The sequence below is a fragment of the Metopolophium dirhodum genome, chromosome 7 (genome assembly GCF_019925205.1).
Source record: "Metopolophium dirhodum isolate CAU chromosome 7, ASM1992520v1, whole genome shotgun sequence".
NCBI classification, from domain to species: Eukaryota; Metazoa; Arthropoda; class Insecta; order Hemiptera; family Aphididae; genus Metopolophium; species Metopolophium dirhodum.
Genome location: NC_083566.1, coordinates 35,284,610 through 35,303,094, shown reverse-complemented (window position 1 = coordinate 35,303,094; position 18,485 = coordinate 35,284,610). Strand labels below are relative to the sequence as shown.

Here is an 18,485-nt window from a genome sequence, read left to right as displayed (position 1 = left end):
TAAGCGAACGCAATGTTTAAAAAGCATGAAATTAGTAAACGTCACATTATGATGACTTAAATGAATGTTGAACATAATACGCGTATACCTACTGTACAATTTATTTACCAGCTACGTTTAACTTTACGTCGTGCACGCTAAACGCACTGCGTATAGTACTATACAATCGTTCAACCATGTACCCCTATTGTGTTGGCACCACACTGACCAAAGTTGATCATTTTAGATTCTGAGCGAAGCGATGAATGTATTGATTTTACAATGATGTGTGTTTTTTTTAAATTTTTTTTTATTTTTTTATTTTTGTGTGTCATCACCTTTTAGGACAGTAAAAGTGCTTGGATTTTCTTCAACAGTAACTTTTCTGATAGGAAAGTGAATCTAGTTGGTACTTTGCGGGAGTCAAAAGTAAAAATTTCCCAGTAATTTTCAAACGCGACGTGAAAAACAAAAGAAAAATTAAGGAAAAACGGGAATTTTTACACAAAATCTGTTTTCGAGAAAATCGATTTTGGTTTTTGGTGTAACTCTACAACAAATGACCGTAGGAACATGAAATTTTGACAAAATGTTTATAATAGCATTTTCTATACATCATAAAATTTTGAAAATATTTTGACTCTTTTTGAGCTGTTTACGGACATTGTCAGTTTTCAATTTGTTTAGTTTTTTTTTTCTATAAATATCAATAAAATTTTATCTGTTGAGTAAAAAAGCTTGAAAATTGAATAAATGGCTCCTAAATTATTGTTTCAAAGGCAGATGAAAAAAATTAAAAATCCTTAGTCACAGTTTTATTTATAAGCATTTAAAGTTCAAATTTTGACAAAACACGGAAAAATCACGAAAATTAGCAAATTATTTTGAGTTGAGAATTCATAAAAATTTTTCTTTTTAAATCTAAGATTTGAAAATGTAATATAAGATTACTCATAGGTTTGTCTACCTTTAACAAAAAAAAAAATGTCTACAAGAAACTTAAATTAAATTTTTATGAGCGTCTGAAATTTATATTTTTTTAACATTTGATATTCACTCGATTTCTTATGTAACAATTTTCTTATTTTATTGTAATTAAAAAATGAATAACTGTAGATACTTGAAAATTTCACTGAATGTTTATATTAGCATTTTCTATACACCATAAAATTTACAAAATATTTTGACTCTTTTTGAGCTGTTTACGGACATTGTCAGTTTTCAATTTTTTATTTTTTTTTTTTCTATAAATATCAATAAATTTTTTTTTGTTGGGTAAAAAAGCGTGAAAATTTAATATAATGCTCCTGATATATCGTTCTAATAGCAGTTGAAAAATATTAAAAATACATAGGCACAATTTTTTTTTTAAATCATTTAAAGTTCAAATGTTGACAACATTTATAAAATTTATAATTTATTAATTATTTCGTAGTTAAAAATGTATAAAATGTTTAACTTTTATGGCTAAGGAATGAAAATTTAAAACAAGGTTCCATGTAAATATTATGTGTTTTATATAAACTACTTTGCTCACAATAATATCATCAACTACTTAGTAATATCATAGGCTGACTGGCCGTTTTCGCTCAGAATCGTTTTTCTTATACAATGATATTATATCATTGAATTCAAATTTAACACCATCCATTACAGTGACCCACTTGTAACCTACTGTACAGCAGAGTGACATCCACTTATCCACCTTTTTTTTTTAATCCTGCCTTTCGCGGACATAATGAGTGCCCCGAGAGAACCGACAAAAATATTTTTGTGTATCGCCTGAAATATAATTAATCCACCGAGTTTTTAAATACCATCCTGTAGAGGCAAATTAATTCAAAATTACATTTTAGTATAGGTACAACAGTTGTTGGACTTTTAGTCCTGAAAGCTCGAGTAAAATACACAAAATAAATGGATTTCCTGGTTTAATCCGGTTTTTATGTATTACAAACGACAGGATATTTTGTAGGTAGTAAAATATTTGGTATTTTACTATACAATTATTATTCTATTAATACCTACTGGCTACTACATAAATATATTGTACAAGTATATTATACGAATTACCTACCTGTACTGAATATAAATGTGTAGGTATATGATTAAAAATAACAATCGACAAAATAAATTAAATTGTATTAACTTCCTTATTGATAGCAATTATTAAATAAGAAAAATTGAAATTAAAAATACGGTAGATAAAAATAACATATAATTTCACTTAGTATATAATACATATATTATTTATCATGTTAATCTCAAATACATAAAAAATGTATACCTGGCTTATAAAACTAAATTAAAATGATATGCCATATATTACGTATAATATTGTGCCTATTATGGATTTGATTTCGTTTATATCTTTTAATACGAAAAAAAAAAAATAATGAAACGAATATTTTGAAGCTTTTTAATTAAAAATGCAAATTCATATACATTTCACTGATAATCCCATAGTTAATGGCTAAATAATATACCCTTTTTGCTTGTATAAACATATATATATATAATATATAATCTGAAGATTATGTTAATTATACTGAATAGTATAATTCCGTTTGTGGTCGTTAATATGAATGTTACATTTTGTTTTGTATGCACTTATGTTTGTTGTTCGCATTCGAAACTTGCAAGTTTCCGTGTTCCTAGGGAAGTCGTGGCTGCCATTCAACAAAGTGTTAAGCACATAAAAAATATTGAACCTAAATTGCTCAGCGTACACAATAAAAAAATAAATAATAATAATACCTCACAATGGCATTGTCGAGACAAATCTTCGGTATTATGGAACACTGATGACAATGCATTGTCCATTTCAACCCCTTTTGTGTTCACGAACCCGTTGAGCTGTTGAGCACCTCCACACGCCATTGATCCGGCGATCATTATTTCATATTGTACGCGTCTATGTTTAGCATTTAGTCCTATATACAGCCATACAAATGTCGGAAACGAATAAAATTGTTTATGTGATAATTGAACAATTTTTTCCCCCTTTTCATGTACGTTGTGCGTAGGTATAACAACAATAGTTACAATTCCCCTAGAGTATTTTTTCTAGACTGTATAATATATACTGCAGTGGGTGTAAATTTATAATATCATTAAAGTGTACAAACACTATAGTTACACTTACACGGGTCTTACGAAAAAACAAAACTAGTTTATAACGTTATTTCAATATTGATCAGTGACGACGTTCAAATTGCATACAATTAATATTACGTAAAAACATTAAATAACTTTACAATGATCAATGATACCCATCACCATCGCGGGTTAACAGTCGTTTTGATGGAGAAATGTCGATGGTCGCCAAGCGGCCCCATCACCTATATATTTTGTTCTAGGGCATCTAAATTGCAGTAAAATGTATTTTTATCTTATAGGTATACCTATGTAAGATACGTTTTATAGGTAGCTTTTGTGGATTTTTACGTCAATCATATTGTTTTTAATACATTAATATATTGGACTACTACCTCCTATAGTAGTAGAAAATAATATTACCTTGGTAATAACAAAGTATAGTTTATATACGCAGTCACTAGCAGTGCCGGATCCAGTGGGTGGGCAAAGGGGGCATTTTCACCCCCCCCCCTCCCAAAATTAAGCCCCGGATCCGCCACCGGTCACCAGTCCAACCGTTGAAATGATATTTGTTTACACTGATGCGTCACGCGTCGTGATCTATCCGTCGTAATATGCTAATAATTGGTTACATAAACTATAACAATATACCGCTGCAACAGCTATAATATACGCTTATACCAATACCGCATTCTAATGCCATTCCGTGCCAATACCGAGATAATAATATTGTTATAATGGAAATTCCTACAACTCTGCCGACCGGTCATCCGTCATCGGGGCAGATGCGTATACGTCTCATCTGCGGTGTACAGTATAATATTTTTGGTGACGACGTTTTCACTCCGTGCCACACGTTATTACACGCATAATTTCCCTTCACGCTTGGTCAGGCTTAGGGTGGAAAAACGACGAGGACGTCTGTGTACCGCGATTAATACAATTAATATAAATATTATAAAATTAATACAATTATACGCATACATAACTATGTCATAACTATGACGATTGTACAAGTGATCCGCCGTGACCACACGCTGCGCTCGGACGAAAAAAAAACCGAAAATATCCCCCGACTCGGGCTCGACTTGCGACGCCATCCTCGAGTATAGGTCACGGGCGTGGACTGATGTATCTAGGCGGCAAAAGTACCTATGCATAGGAAAAACAGTGTCCAGCATTTTACGCTGTGCACACAAGTATACAACTATAATTCGTTCGAAGTTTGAACTCCATAACGAACTGAGAAGAAAATCTCCGTGTACGCAATAAGTGAGACGTACGCAATACGCATGCGTGCACCAAGTACCAACGTCCCGTCATCAACGCACACAATAGACATACATATAACATACATAATTATAATTTATATGAACGATTATATTTAAACAACTTTCAAACCATAGAAATATAATAATATAATAAATGTACCAGTTACTAATTTGTACATACAATGTAGCGGTTTTCTAACGAATCGCGAATAGTATTTATATCTTATATGTACCTATTTCCTGTGGTTAGAAGATATTATGTAAAAGTGTGTTTTTTGATTTCTAGACGGGTTACAGAAAATGTGTGTAATATAAGAGTGTTGTATAAAAATTAAAAAGTGATCTATTTCGTAAAAATTTGTTACCTACAAATGTTGCACATCACGGCTCGCGGATAAGTTTTTCGCGATACCAGTAGCGGATCCAGAAGCCACCCAAGGGGAAGTCGAATTTTCAAAAATTAAATTATCTTTTTGTTTAGCCAAATATTATAATAAAAAATAACGTTAAAAAGACAAGTTTCGGGGAGGGGTGAACGCCACTTCGCCACCACACCCCCCCCCCCTTGTATCCGCCACTGTGCGATACCGTTCGTATATTTTAGATGACAATGGTCATATAGGATATATCCATTGAATCTCAAATCCACCACTATTATGCCATCAGTATTAGATTTTAAAATTGTAACACATTTTCGATGATAATCGTACTTAAATAATTGTTTCCTGGGTAGTAGGTTGCTAAATGTTATATTCTTTGAATTATTCAATGTTAATTTTATTATTATTAAAGAAGTACTATAACTGCAGATCCTAGAAATACTAAAGTAATTTCACACTCATCTGATTGTTAATACTAGCTAAATGCAATATGATTAAAATACATTAATATTTGACCAATGTTTACTCTCCAAATCTCTTCTAACTCTAATATATATATATTATATAAATGTGTATTTACATTGTGTACCCAAATGTATTTGTACGTTGGCAAATTAAACTTTGAAAGTGTGCTTTATCAACCATGAAACAATTAGATCAAGTAGGATGAAATAAATAAATAAACCTTCATACTATAATAGTACTTTTTATAGTTAAGTTAACACTTAAAAATTAATATCTGATACTATTATAATAGGAGTTATAAAATAATTTTTAAGAATTTTAAAATACTTACATGTTATTAACTATTATTCAAAGATTAGAAAATTATTGAAAAAATTTAAATACAATTAATCAATTTCAGTATGTAAATATACTTATCAATGTTTATTGTCTACTATATCTATAGTATCTAGTATTTACATGGCTATATGCCTATATTGTATTATTTTTTATAGATGTTTGATGTTTCATATTACATAATAAAGTTTGTTATAGAATGATTTCATCCAAAATATTATATTATTGTTAATCTCAGTTTACCTTAGTTTATCCTAATAATTAATGTTATTAAATAGATTAAATTAATCAATACATATTAATTATTATTACATTATATACTTTCTTATTAAACTGTCCTTCAACTTTTACTAAGTTAATATAATAAAATACATAAATCAATAAAATATTACTTGGTACAAAATCCTTAAATGTTATACATTTAGGCACTCACATATTCACTCAGGAATATTTCATTACGTTATTATAAGTGCACATTTCAAGGAGCATACAGAATGTACATCATATATTGATGATGCTTTAATAAAAAAAAATTATTTAACATGATCTTAGTTTAATTATAAATTAGTGTCTATCTATAAATAATAATATTGTACAATCAATGAATTCACGGGAATCGTAATAAATAAAAATAATTTGTGTAAATTTATGATCCATTTTTAAATTTTTAAAACTATAAAAGTCTTCTTCGGCATAACAAAAACCGACGGAACGAACAAAAGTGATCCTTTATCCACCCTTAGTGGCATCGTGGAGTAATACTCCCAAGTATTCTGAAAGTGGTCGACAATGGTTTACACGGAATTTTTAATGAATACACATGAAAAGAATGGAATGCACTAAATACATGTTTTAAGGTAGATAATGAGAAGAGATTTTTCGTACACGCCATTAGCTTGGTAAACATAAAAATATATGCAAAATACAAATGAAATATTATCTGCTTAGTCAATTCATGTATTGAAAACCCACATTTTATAAATATAAATGTTCAGACAAATAAATTATATTTAATCGTATTTGACAGTGCAAATACAAATAGTGTTTTAACTTAAAATAGGTAGAATACTTTTCTAAAACATTTTGATTTACAACTAACAAATAATTATTTATTTATATAGTTTAGATTATTCAAATTTAAGAGGTAAAAGGTACGCCATGAAAATTATAGATCACTATTTCACATTAATTTTCACACATCAAGCGCACAGATAATAAAAATATTACCTACGATTCCAAATGCTTCCTTTATATTATGAAAGGTGGCAAAGGTGCAACATAAAATATTATGTACCTATGCAAATTAAAAAAAAAATGTATTTTCTACGATTAAATCACATTTTTTTGTTTGTATATTACAGATATAAAACCTATGTATTTGAAAATATGGTCTTTGATAATTCAAAATTATTCCAAAATTCAGAATTTGAATAAAATCATATTTAAAGGATAAAAGGGGAGTGAATAATGAATATATTTGGTTAATCACCGTATATAAAAATATAGGTAAACTATACAGTATACCTATACAGTGTATGTACAATGGACGGAGGATTTATATTAAAAAACTCTTCGTTTTTGGAAAAGTCAATTTATTTTATTTAGTTAAAAACTGCAGTATTATATATAGTTATTGAAAATATTAAATGTTTTTTTATGATATTAAAATTGACTTTATAAAGTTAGTGATTAATAATCTCAAATCTTGAAAAAAAAAATTATAGCTTATTGGCCTTATTGTTTCCTTATTTTTTTATACTGTATTTCATAATTTTATAATAACGTTTTTATTTAAGACTTTTGTTGTAATTATGGGTAGGTATATAGTCGCGCTATTAGGGCATAAAGAGAAAAAGATGACTAGCAAAAATATTATATAAATATTATGTATACAGGGTGATTCACCAGGCATGCTCGCCTTTAATAATTAATCTATTCAAATTCTGATTTTTAGAATTGTTAACGAATAATTTATTGTTGAAAAGGGGGGATCACATTTGAAAAACAGAAGTTTGTATCACCACAGAACACTTCTTAAGTAGTACAAAAAATCTCAAGAATTTCAAAATATGATCTTTAAGTATATTTCAAAATTTAAAAAATCAGATTTTGAATAACTACATTATTGAAAAAAGGGCGGTGCATACTTAGTGAATCACTCCGTATATATATTTTTATTATTATTTAGAGTTAGGTACTTATATTATAACAATACATTTTTAATTCTCTTTTTTATTGTAGCAAAAACTTTCATAACTGTGAATCCTAAGTACTTGCAGGGAGGGTCGTAATTTTAAATTGTATAAATAAGAGGTTTTAATCATAGATTACCGTACTTATATCAGCTTTGTACAATGATCACGCTTGAATAAATAAATTAGGTATTATATTCAAATATATTTCAATAACTTGCGCAATGGTTTATTTAATATAAATGTGATAACATTTTAAAAATACCAAATTCTTTCGATCATATTATATTATTAATTTATAATAGCGGTTACTGTCACTAATGGGCGGCTTCTTCCCTCAAAATGTTCACATGTAATTACTCTTTCACATTTGCTTATTGTTCTAGTCAAGAATAGCTTGTAAGTTTCTTGTAAAAATAAAAAAAAAATATATATATATAGGTAGATACTATTAAAGCCTCTTATTTTTCTAAACTACTGGCTACATGAATTGTTTTTATTTAAATCATTGAATTTAATGATATATAGGTACTTGCTTTAATTTATAGAGATGACCCCTCATCGAAGTTTATTATCTTGCACATAATATAAAACATATAGGTAGTTAACAAAATTAAGTTTTCAAAAACCTAAGGTAATGTAAGACAATAGTGGGTACAGGAAGGCTGAGGTGGCAATGGTGGTGCTGCAACCTTTGTTTTTGTTTCAAAATACGAATCAATATATATATATATATATATATACAATAATCGAGAATAATAAAAATATTTCCATAGTTAGTATCTGGGAAAAAAATCCACAATTTTAAAACTAAATCCTTAATATTTTTACAACGTACAAATTATATACTAAATTAATAATGATGGTTAAAATGTTTTAAATAAAAACATAAAGTATATCAAGTATGGGTAACCTACCTATTTTAAAAATAACTATTGATAGTTCTAATAATGTACTTTAAATGTTTACATATTTAAAAAATCATAAAACTTGTGAAATTACTTCAATTTAAATTGTGTACTTATTTGTTTCATAAAACTTTTAATTTATTTTTTTTATAAATATGAAAATTGGTATCATTTCGTAAGTATAATAATTAATATTATAAATCCACGAAAGACTATATTTATTTATATTTATAGGTACATAAAAGATAGTTGAAAGTACTTGCTCATGATGAAAATAAGTAAGAAGACGGATCCGAAGGTGTACGGATGATTCTCTTGACATGTTAAAAAATATAAATAATTTTTCTATTGGGGCTACCTGCACATTTATTTTAAAAATATTTTCAGTTATTTACTATTTCATATTTCAAAAAGTTGAATAAAAAGGTCCAGACCTATATTATATAAATAACCAACTAGATACTTATAAAAAATTGCACATTCACTTTGAAAATGAGGAAAGTTCATGTCACCCCTTTACATCACTACACTATACCTAATGACGCGGCGAAGGAAGTATATTTGAGAAGCGGTTGCCTCTGGGTTTTTTGATGGGGTGAGTGAATGTGTGTATAAATAATAAATGATATGAATAAAATCATATTTATAGAATTTTTAAGGATATACCTATTGCTTATGGTAGTAATTTACAGATGGATGAGTAGTTGTTGGGTACAAATATTGAAATGTATCCGTACTTGAAAACTTTTTCAAATGCCATGGCATTAATAATATTAAATTGTGCAAAAATACATACATATAGTAAGTGCCAATTCTCAATTTAATTTCTAAAAAATAATGATAGACCCATTACTGACACATCTATTAATATATGACGATAATATTTTGTAGGCAACGCAGTAAATATAGTTAAGAGATTAATGTAATGGTTTTTTAATAAAGAGTTTTTATTTTGCCTTGCTATTAATTTACATTAATAATGTTATTGGCATTTATTTTGATAAATCTATAATTTAAGCTATATGGATTAAGTATAAAAATAGTTTTATTATATGTTTATAGTAAATCATTTTTGAAAATCTTTACCCATCAGTCATCAATATTATTCATGAACACTTAAAAATTATTATTTTTCATTTATAAAATGTCTGTAAATATTATATTTTACCTGATAACTGTATATAATAGTTTTCATATTATAATACCTAGTTTATAATATTGATCTTGATTTTTACGATTTTCAAAAATAAGTGTATACATAGGCACCTATGTTTATAAATTAAAATTTCTTTATTTGTATTATAAAATTACAAGGCACTTCTAACATAATTACCTCATATAACATTCCACATACCTATACACCTTCTATACATAACTGAATTTTTAATTATTTTATACATAAAATATTTAATCGTTTGCCATGTAAACATCATTGTCTTAAAAAATATTTATTTTAAATTATTATTATTATTATTATTATTATTTGTTTGTGAGAAACTTCATGATAGTATTACCACAAAACTAAACTTCATCAAATTTAAATTGGAATTCTTAAAGATTTAATTTTCGGAATAAAATTAACTTTTACGATTATTATTCAGCGTAAATAAAAAAAAATGTAATACGAGTATATTTACTTCATTAACATTAATAGACAAAAACATAATGTTTTACAACATATTTGTCAACTTTAAAATATAAATGTCTTATTTTTTTTAACAAGCATTTTAAATAAAACTTTTTGCTTAATTCATAAATAAGCTGAAATGCTAATTCATATTCATTAAAAATAATATAATTTAAGTGTAAGCCAGAATCAGCAATGCGAGAGAATATTATAGTGCGTCCAGAACTTGGTGGCAGTATTACTTATTATAATTATTAGTACCCGATTTTTTAAATAAAAATAATTACCTAATCATTCATAAATAATAACTAAATAAATGTTTGATTTTAGATCTCAAAATCTTAATATATAAAAATTTATTGTTTTAAATTTATAAGTTCAAGAATTTCCCATTTTTATTTTTATATTGACTCGTTTTCTCATCTCTTGGGAATGGGATCTTACATTTCAGTAATGTAACGATGTCCATAATCAAGTTTATTTGATTTTTTTCATAGGTTAGCTACTCAAAGAATAAATAATACATTTCTCTATAAAAAAAATGTTCTATTCCTACTTTTTAAGTTTTGCGTCGTAATTTATTTCTAAACTTCAGACTTCTAACTTTTTACTCATAGCTTTGACGTTAAACTACTTTTGAAAACCCAACGTTCTTAAAATCAATTAATTGTTTAGTATCAAAAATGTATTCAATCATAACTAATTTGTTCAACTTTTTTCCAAAATATCCTGCATTTAACACTATTAAATTGTGAACTTCTTAGGATAAAATTAATTTAAATAATCAGTGAAAAGTAGTTCAATCTTTAAATTAATATATTCAAAATTTCAATAAAATATCATACATATTTCTACATATTTTTTGAAATCAGATTTCAACAAACAAAATACCTACCTGTCCTACCTATAATTAGTAGATATAACCCGCGGTATCATGGGCCATAGGGTAAAGGTTACTTTATGTTGGTTTTTTTACTTTGGGGAGGGTACGGTTGATTTAATCACGTATATATGTGGCTAGGATTTTCCACTTAGATCCGGGTGGTCACCCATCTGAGAAATCAAGACACCGGCCGGTGCTTGCACTCAGAACACGTTTTGTGACTGAGGACAACCACCGCGCCACACCCGGCCACCATAAGTTTCTTATTATATCCCTAATATATAATATGTACCTAACTATATACTGTGTATCAATACATAGAACAATTTGATGAAGCAGCAATACAGAATATAATATACAGCCATTGACCATTGTTTGTATAATAGATAACTTCTCATGGTTTATTTGATCAAATCAAAACACTCAGATACGTTGAACTTTGAAAACTATTTTGCCTAAACTTTTCGGTCGAGATACACTAACTATTATTATCATCCATCTACACCCGCTTAAATTGAAATTTTCTCTAAAACTACAGTATTTGATCAAACTATTTTTTTCTTATACTTTTGTAAAATGTTATGGAATGTAATATTTCTTTTCAAAAACTTTCAGAACACGTTTAAGTTAAAAATCATAACAACCGATTGCAATAAAATTTTCCACGGCAAACATAAAATGTCGCTCCTCATTCATTTGCTTGTGAAATCATCCACCAAAAATTGAGACGTTTAAATTACCTATGTACAGTTGATTAAAATATGTTTAAATGTATTCTAACTAAATGTTTGGGTAATCTATTAAAATTAAAAAATACCGGTACAAGTAGAGTTTTAACTGTTTTACCAATTAGATGAGAATTTAAATGAATTGCGTATTTTTTATAAACGAGATTTAAAATTTTCGAGAGTCATAAACAATTTATTAGTTCTATGCTTTTCTTTATCTAACTTGGGTTTATTTATCTAGACTAATACACAGGCTTACTCTTGCGTGTTTCTTGAACTTCTAAAGATTTGATGTCTGCACGTACTAATTACTTTCTATCTCTGATTTTGAAAAACACTTAACTAATAAATTGTGTATTAAATAATAATATATTGGGGGACGAAGTGGCCGAGCGGACCAAGGCGTCGGTTGCGACGCGCACCGACGTCGGTTCAAAACCTCAGCCGCGGATGGCGGGCAGCATTTTTCTACGGGCAAGTCACGGTGTCCGTAGAGAAGTGCCGCCATCCCCCAGGAAGATACCTACGGGCTACATGTGCCCACTAAAAAATCTGCCAAACTAACAAACACACGTGTTTAAACCTACAGTACCCTCCGCCACAGTTAAAAACCACCCCCAATGGCCTAAGTTGTCGCGGGTTAATTAATAAAAAAAATAAAAAAACAAAAATAAAATAAAATATGGTTACACAAATAGAATTTACTTTTTATAAATAATTTAGTAACATAAATCCGACGGGATGTATATCAGACATTACAAAACGAGATAATTTGTATTTTAAAAAAAACCTACTTGTATTCAAAATGTAAATTAAAATAAAAACACTAGCAATTGGCCACACCAAGATGTACCTACTTCATAATTAATATTATTGCCCAGAACTCTAGAAGTCAACTTGCATAAAATGAATTAACTTTTAAAAATATTTATTTAAATCCACTAGGCATACCTATATCATTATTAATATGAAAAATGGAGAACCTACCTATTTTTAAATCATGGCCAGGAAAAAAATGTAAAAATAATATTTTATTGTACACGGTTTTATAATGTAAATACTATGTGTAGGTATATATATATATTATAACTGTCGAAGTCTTGAATGGGTTAAATTTAGTCGTATGACGCAATAACATCGAATGCGAAAAAATACTAGGCCTATAGACGTTACAAGACGATGGTAAAGGCTCGAGAGATTTTAATGTTATCGCGGTGGTGCTGTGAGTATAGGGCAGGGGAAAACACACAAATAAAGATAAATCTCTCGTACACGACAATGTCGGTACATGGATATCGGACGGAGCACTTATTGGCGCCGCCATTATGTAAGCTATATTAGGTACCGTAGACATGATGTACCTACATGTGCGTACATGTCACATTTAGGTGTTATGTGTAATAATAATTATACGTATAATACACCAGCTGACCGTACGAAATATTCGAAATTCATTTACACCGAAAGCGTATATTATATTGTATATACCTACCCGTTATTGTGAACCGGTAGTATATTGTATCATCGTCGCGTTTGCGGTATAAAAAAATCGGTGGAAAAAAAAAAGAATGGTGGAAAAATGAGGAATTCCGCGGTATTCAAATCACTTCCGAGAAACGCGATCGTTTTCGTTAATTCTGCCGTCGTCGCTTTCCGGCATTGCGCGGGGGCGAGTCCGCCGCGGGGAGGGAAGGCGCGGAAAAAAAATTACAACGTCGCGGGCCAAATTATTTTATTAATATTATATACTGTGCACGAGCTATACGTGCACGCACAACACACCGCATAATATACACTACTGTACGAGCACGTCTGACGCCATTAATATACCGATAATGCTGAACTGTACGCGTAGTTCGCATTCTTATATTTTAGCGTTGAGCTTTGTTTTATACAGGTTAGGTTATCAGTAATAATGACCGTTACCTGAACCTTATATTATTATTGATTGCCGTAGTTGACGTCGATAACACTTGTTACAAATACGCGACTAATTAGATGAAGACCGGTAGCGATTATGGACGATTAAAGTTGCACACATGCGTAATGACCGAAAAGTTAACGATGGTTAGTCCAAAGTCCAAATATTCGCACTGTGACGGCGGCGGCGGCGGCGGCGACGACGACACGCAACGGTCTTTTTATCGAGACAAGCAATTAAATCTGAATTTTGCCCAATTATTTTATGGCTCGTAATGATAAAATCATTACGTTCAGGAATCGGTGCAAGATTGTACTTTGCACCTGATTTTAACGCAAAGCCGATATTATCATTTAGACCGAAATATTATGGCCAAAAGATGCGGAAGAATTATGGGAGTATACAGAGTAAGTGAAATATTAACAAAAAAAAAAAAAACACCCAACTTCTCATGGTTTTTGCATAAAAAGTACAACTTAAGTAAATCACAAGTAGGTAATTATACCCTCACAAGGATCACCATCCGGTTCGAAGGACCAAGTGTTACGTACCAAATCTCAATAAAATTAAAGAGGTTTTTGGCCACGTTACGTATATATAATAATGGTGTGATGAACCTTATGATAGGACTGAGAAGTAAAAATACATAAAATAAATTCTGACACTCGTGTATGCGGTAATAATAGTTGATATTTTCAATTCATACTAACACTTTAACGAGGATAAACAGAACGCTTATATATTTTAGTGTTAGTAGTATAATATTATGGTAACAGTAATGTGGTAATAATAACAATATATGACAACTAATGTTGACAATAAACAAAACAAAAATGTAATTCAGACGTATAGCCGACTCGCGTAACCAGGTATGGGAGAGATAACCTGGCGGAGTTGCTGGATGAATCGGCGGACGGGTGCATCAATCAAACATCCAGATGATAATTATGTGGAGATGACGGCACAAAACTGATCGCTCATAGGCGCATGATGGCGCAAGCGTATATATTTGAGAACGGCTGATGCGTTCAATGGGCGATGGCAGTACACCAGAGCACTTTATCGCGTGAGGTGACGCAAGCAACTGGTCTACGGTTTATGAGTACGGCCGCCGACTTCGTACCACGATGACAACTGCAGGGGACGTGCTATCATGGCTTTTACGACAAGTCGTGGATGCTATCACGCGATGCACATAATATTATCATTCATCTACGGCCAAACATGCGTAACAACAACATTAACATAAATATATAAATCTCCGCTCGGCAAATCAATCGAATTCTAACGCGAAAAAAAAGATACACTATGATGGGTACTGTATACCTATCTGTGCACAGTGTACCCTGCACGGCGACGAAACACGCGCTGCGGTGTAACAAGAACATTGTTTGTTGATCACAAATGTGGGTAGGTATATAAACGTAAATTTCAATGCAATCCGTTTTAAATCGTTCACGATATTATTATATGTACGTGACCGCGTATAGAGGAGCCTACGGTTTTTTTCGTTTCTGCAGTATTGAGCATTGTAATTTATTATGCTATAATAATGCGCGGTACATGGTGCACACCGTATGCATATTTTATTTTAACTTCAACGCGTTAGTAGGTAATAGCCGACATTTTATTTTTTTTTTTTTTAGAGTTTCAATAAATTAACGGACGTAATGAAGTTGTATCATTCATGCAGGATAAACTATATGATATATATAAATAGGTAAAGCGCATCATATATAGGTATAGCCAGTTCAATTATTTTGGTTTTGCATCTATATATACTAATGTTAAATTATTTTAAATTTGAGATATGATTACAAGTAATCAAAGACAACGATAAGACCCTGAATCCACCCTCATAACTGCTGCACTGATACAGTAACTTAACCGAAAACTATAATCAACCAACAATACACTATATAATATGACGCACTACAATTTGTATGATTTTAGTATATTATGTCAAATTTAAACATATAATAATATCAAATATGTATATTTAACAGCTAAACCAATTGTATTCTATAAATAACTAATTAATTATATAGTTATTGGTGTAGGTATTAGTGTACTACACAATGATTTGCGCGCGCGTTTTTCTGCTGTTAGAAGTTGGTTTACGTCAGCTCCGCGTTTTAAAATTTTAACATCAAACTTAGTTAACCCGCTTTAAAATTAAAATATCAATAAAAGCCGGTTTAATATTAACATTAATACCCTAGATAATATTCTGACCTTTAAATTTGATAATAGCTCTCAAATCATTCTATTATTGAACTAACAAGACAAAATGGATTCTTCTCAACGCAAATTTACTAATTTATATGTTTGCTACCTACGTTTGTAAGACGGAGACAACAATTGCGAGTGTAGCGTTCTCTTAATTACCTACTTTAAAACCGAATCCTTACTATATTTTTTAATTTTAAAACTTTTATGAATTTTCAAGCGTCAAAACTTTTGAAAACCCACCAGAAAGGATAGTTATATAATATGTCAATATTGTGAACTGTCTATAAAATATATGACATAAAATAAAGTTACAAATGCGAGAACTTCAATAATTATAGGAATTTTTTTTTAGTATTATCATTGTATAATGTGTATTGTATGTACTGCAAGCACAACACGCGTTACAAATATAATTATAATTTTAAAAGTTGTTATTTAAATAAGCTTTTTAAATATCTAATTTAAGGGAAAAAATTACCGTTAGAGTAGCGATCGCAATTTTTTTTAAATTTAAATTTGCCCACTGGTGGCCGTGGCCACCCCGGGCAAAATGATTAATAACAACACATCGACACGGCCAGTAACTATGTTATAATGTTATTGTACCGGTCCGGCACCGGGACGCCGTCGATGGAGCGGCGAGCGTGAACGAGTGCTTTGGGGATGGAGAAAAAACGGATTGTAGAGACGCACAAAAAGTCCGACTTACCTGCGCGCAAAGTCGGCTGCTGCGGTCGGCGCAGATTATCGCCACGACGACGATGACGAGAGAACTGCAGCAACGACAACAAACCACCACCGCCACTACCACGACCAGCAGCACAACCGAAACGGCCGCCACTACCGCCGGTACTACGGTACAACGACAGTACGACCGTACGACGACGACGACGACGACGACGACGACGATTACGAGCGCGACTACTACTAGTGCCGCGGCCACCGGCGTCGACTCGACAACGACCACGTTCGTTCGGTCTCGTTTGCCAGTCGCCCCCAAGCGCCGGTCCGGCTGCTGCGGCGACGACACAAACGGCGCGCGCCCGACATCGCGCGCGACCGTTCCCCGTCGGCCCGACCGCTGTCACGTCACTATAACAGTATTATTGTGTATCATGTATGCAACATTGTGAGCGCTGTACAGTATAATATGACAATGCGATATATAGACAGTCGTCGGGGAATCGATGCTGTCCGACCGCCGAACGACGACGTCTCCCCGGCCGACCGTAACACTCCGCATGAATGGGTACTTGACGAGTTCGCACACGCACGCACCCGTGTAGTCGTCGTCATCGTCGTCACCGCGGAGATCCGCTCGCATCCTGTTCCGACCCACTCCGCGTCCGCCTACACCGCCCGCGCCTTACACCGAACGTACACTCGCAGCCGACGCAAGGGCCCTTCCCGCGCGTATAAGCCGCCAGCCGCCGCCACGCGCATTTATCCTCCATAACGATTGTCAACGATCACTTGCTGCGCGCGCGCGCACACCGTGGCCGACTACCATGATTTCGAGGAGGCGTTCGGACAGCGGGAATCGCGCGTGTGTACGGCAAAATATCATAATATTCTGAAAATAATAAATATGGTGTCGGGCACGATTGATGAAAGGGTGGGAGGAGAAGCGAGGGTTTACTTCGAAAACCAAATTTTAGCAGTAATTATAAAAAAAAAAAGAATATCGATGTTATAATAATTAATATTCTTATTTCGGTCAAGTATAATAATATTATCTACCTACATTGTACATGAAATATGTCGTAGACACTATTTGTGAAATCGATATTTTCATGAAATGGAAACGGCTTTAAGTTTTGTCACACTTTGTGAAATACAAAAATATTTTATGAAATAGTCACACTAATTTGACATAGTGTAATTTGTTTCACAATGTGGTCGTTCACTTGGTGTACTCAAATAACACATTTATCACGGCTCACATAAACTTCGATTATGACCACAAGTTCACGTCAAATTATACAATAATATCTATATTCCATGCAGTTGTGTATTTTTGAATTTTCTAGGGGGGAGGGGATGAAATATATAATAAATTATTATTATACACTCATAAATACGTACATAATACACATTTTTAAAATCTCCTAACTTGTTATCTATTGAGGTTATAGTGTGGATAAATGCGAAATAAGAATTAACACAAATTCTATACTACCATTTATTATAAACTCATACTAGCGTGAATCCCGTGTTTAATACGATAAACAAAAAAAAAATAGTTATAATACAAAATCCAGTTTTATATTTTTTTTTGATGCTCAGTTCATCGATAACCTCATCTGACATGATTATTGTATTGACCCGTGGCCGGTGACATGCCAATAAAGCCAACACATTAATAAGTCTGTTCTAATAAACAAAGTATATTATAATTACTAATTTATAATTTACTCATGTCGTAGTACTTCCGCTGGGAGGCCTCTACAGTCTGTTTAATCAG

The 18,485-nt window shown here is 31.3% G+C and overlaps 1 protein-coding gene across 2 annotated transcripts in view; it reads right to left on the bottom strand.

Annotated features, from left to right (window-relative positions):
- LOC132948461 (cell adhesion molecule Dscam2) overlaps window positions 1-16,963 on the bottom strand; it is a 78,219-nt gene extending 61,256 nt beyond the window's left edge. Inside the window, exon 1 of one of the 2 annotated variants that reach the window (XM_061018916.1) lies at window positions 16,731-16,963. The gene's annotated coding sequence lies outside the window, so the exon portion shown is untranslated. The remainder of the gene's footprint in view (window positions 1-16,730) is intronic. The other variant, XM_061018913.1, reaches the window with a different exon arrangement.
- Window positions 16,964-18,485: the final 1,522 nt, after the last annotated feature.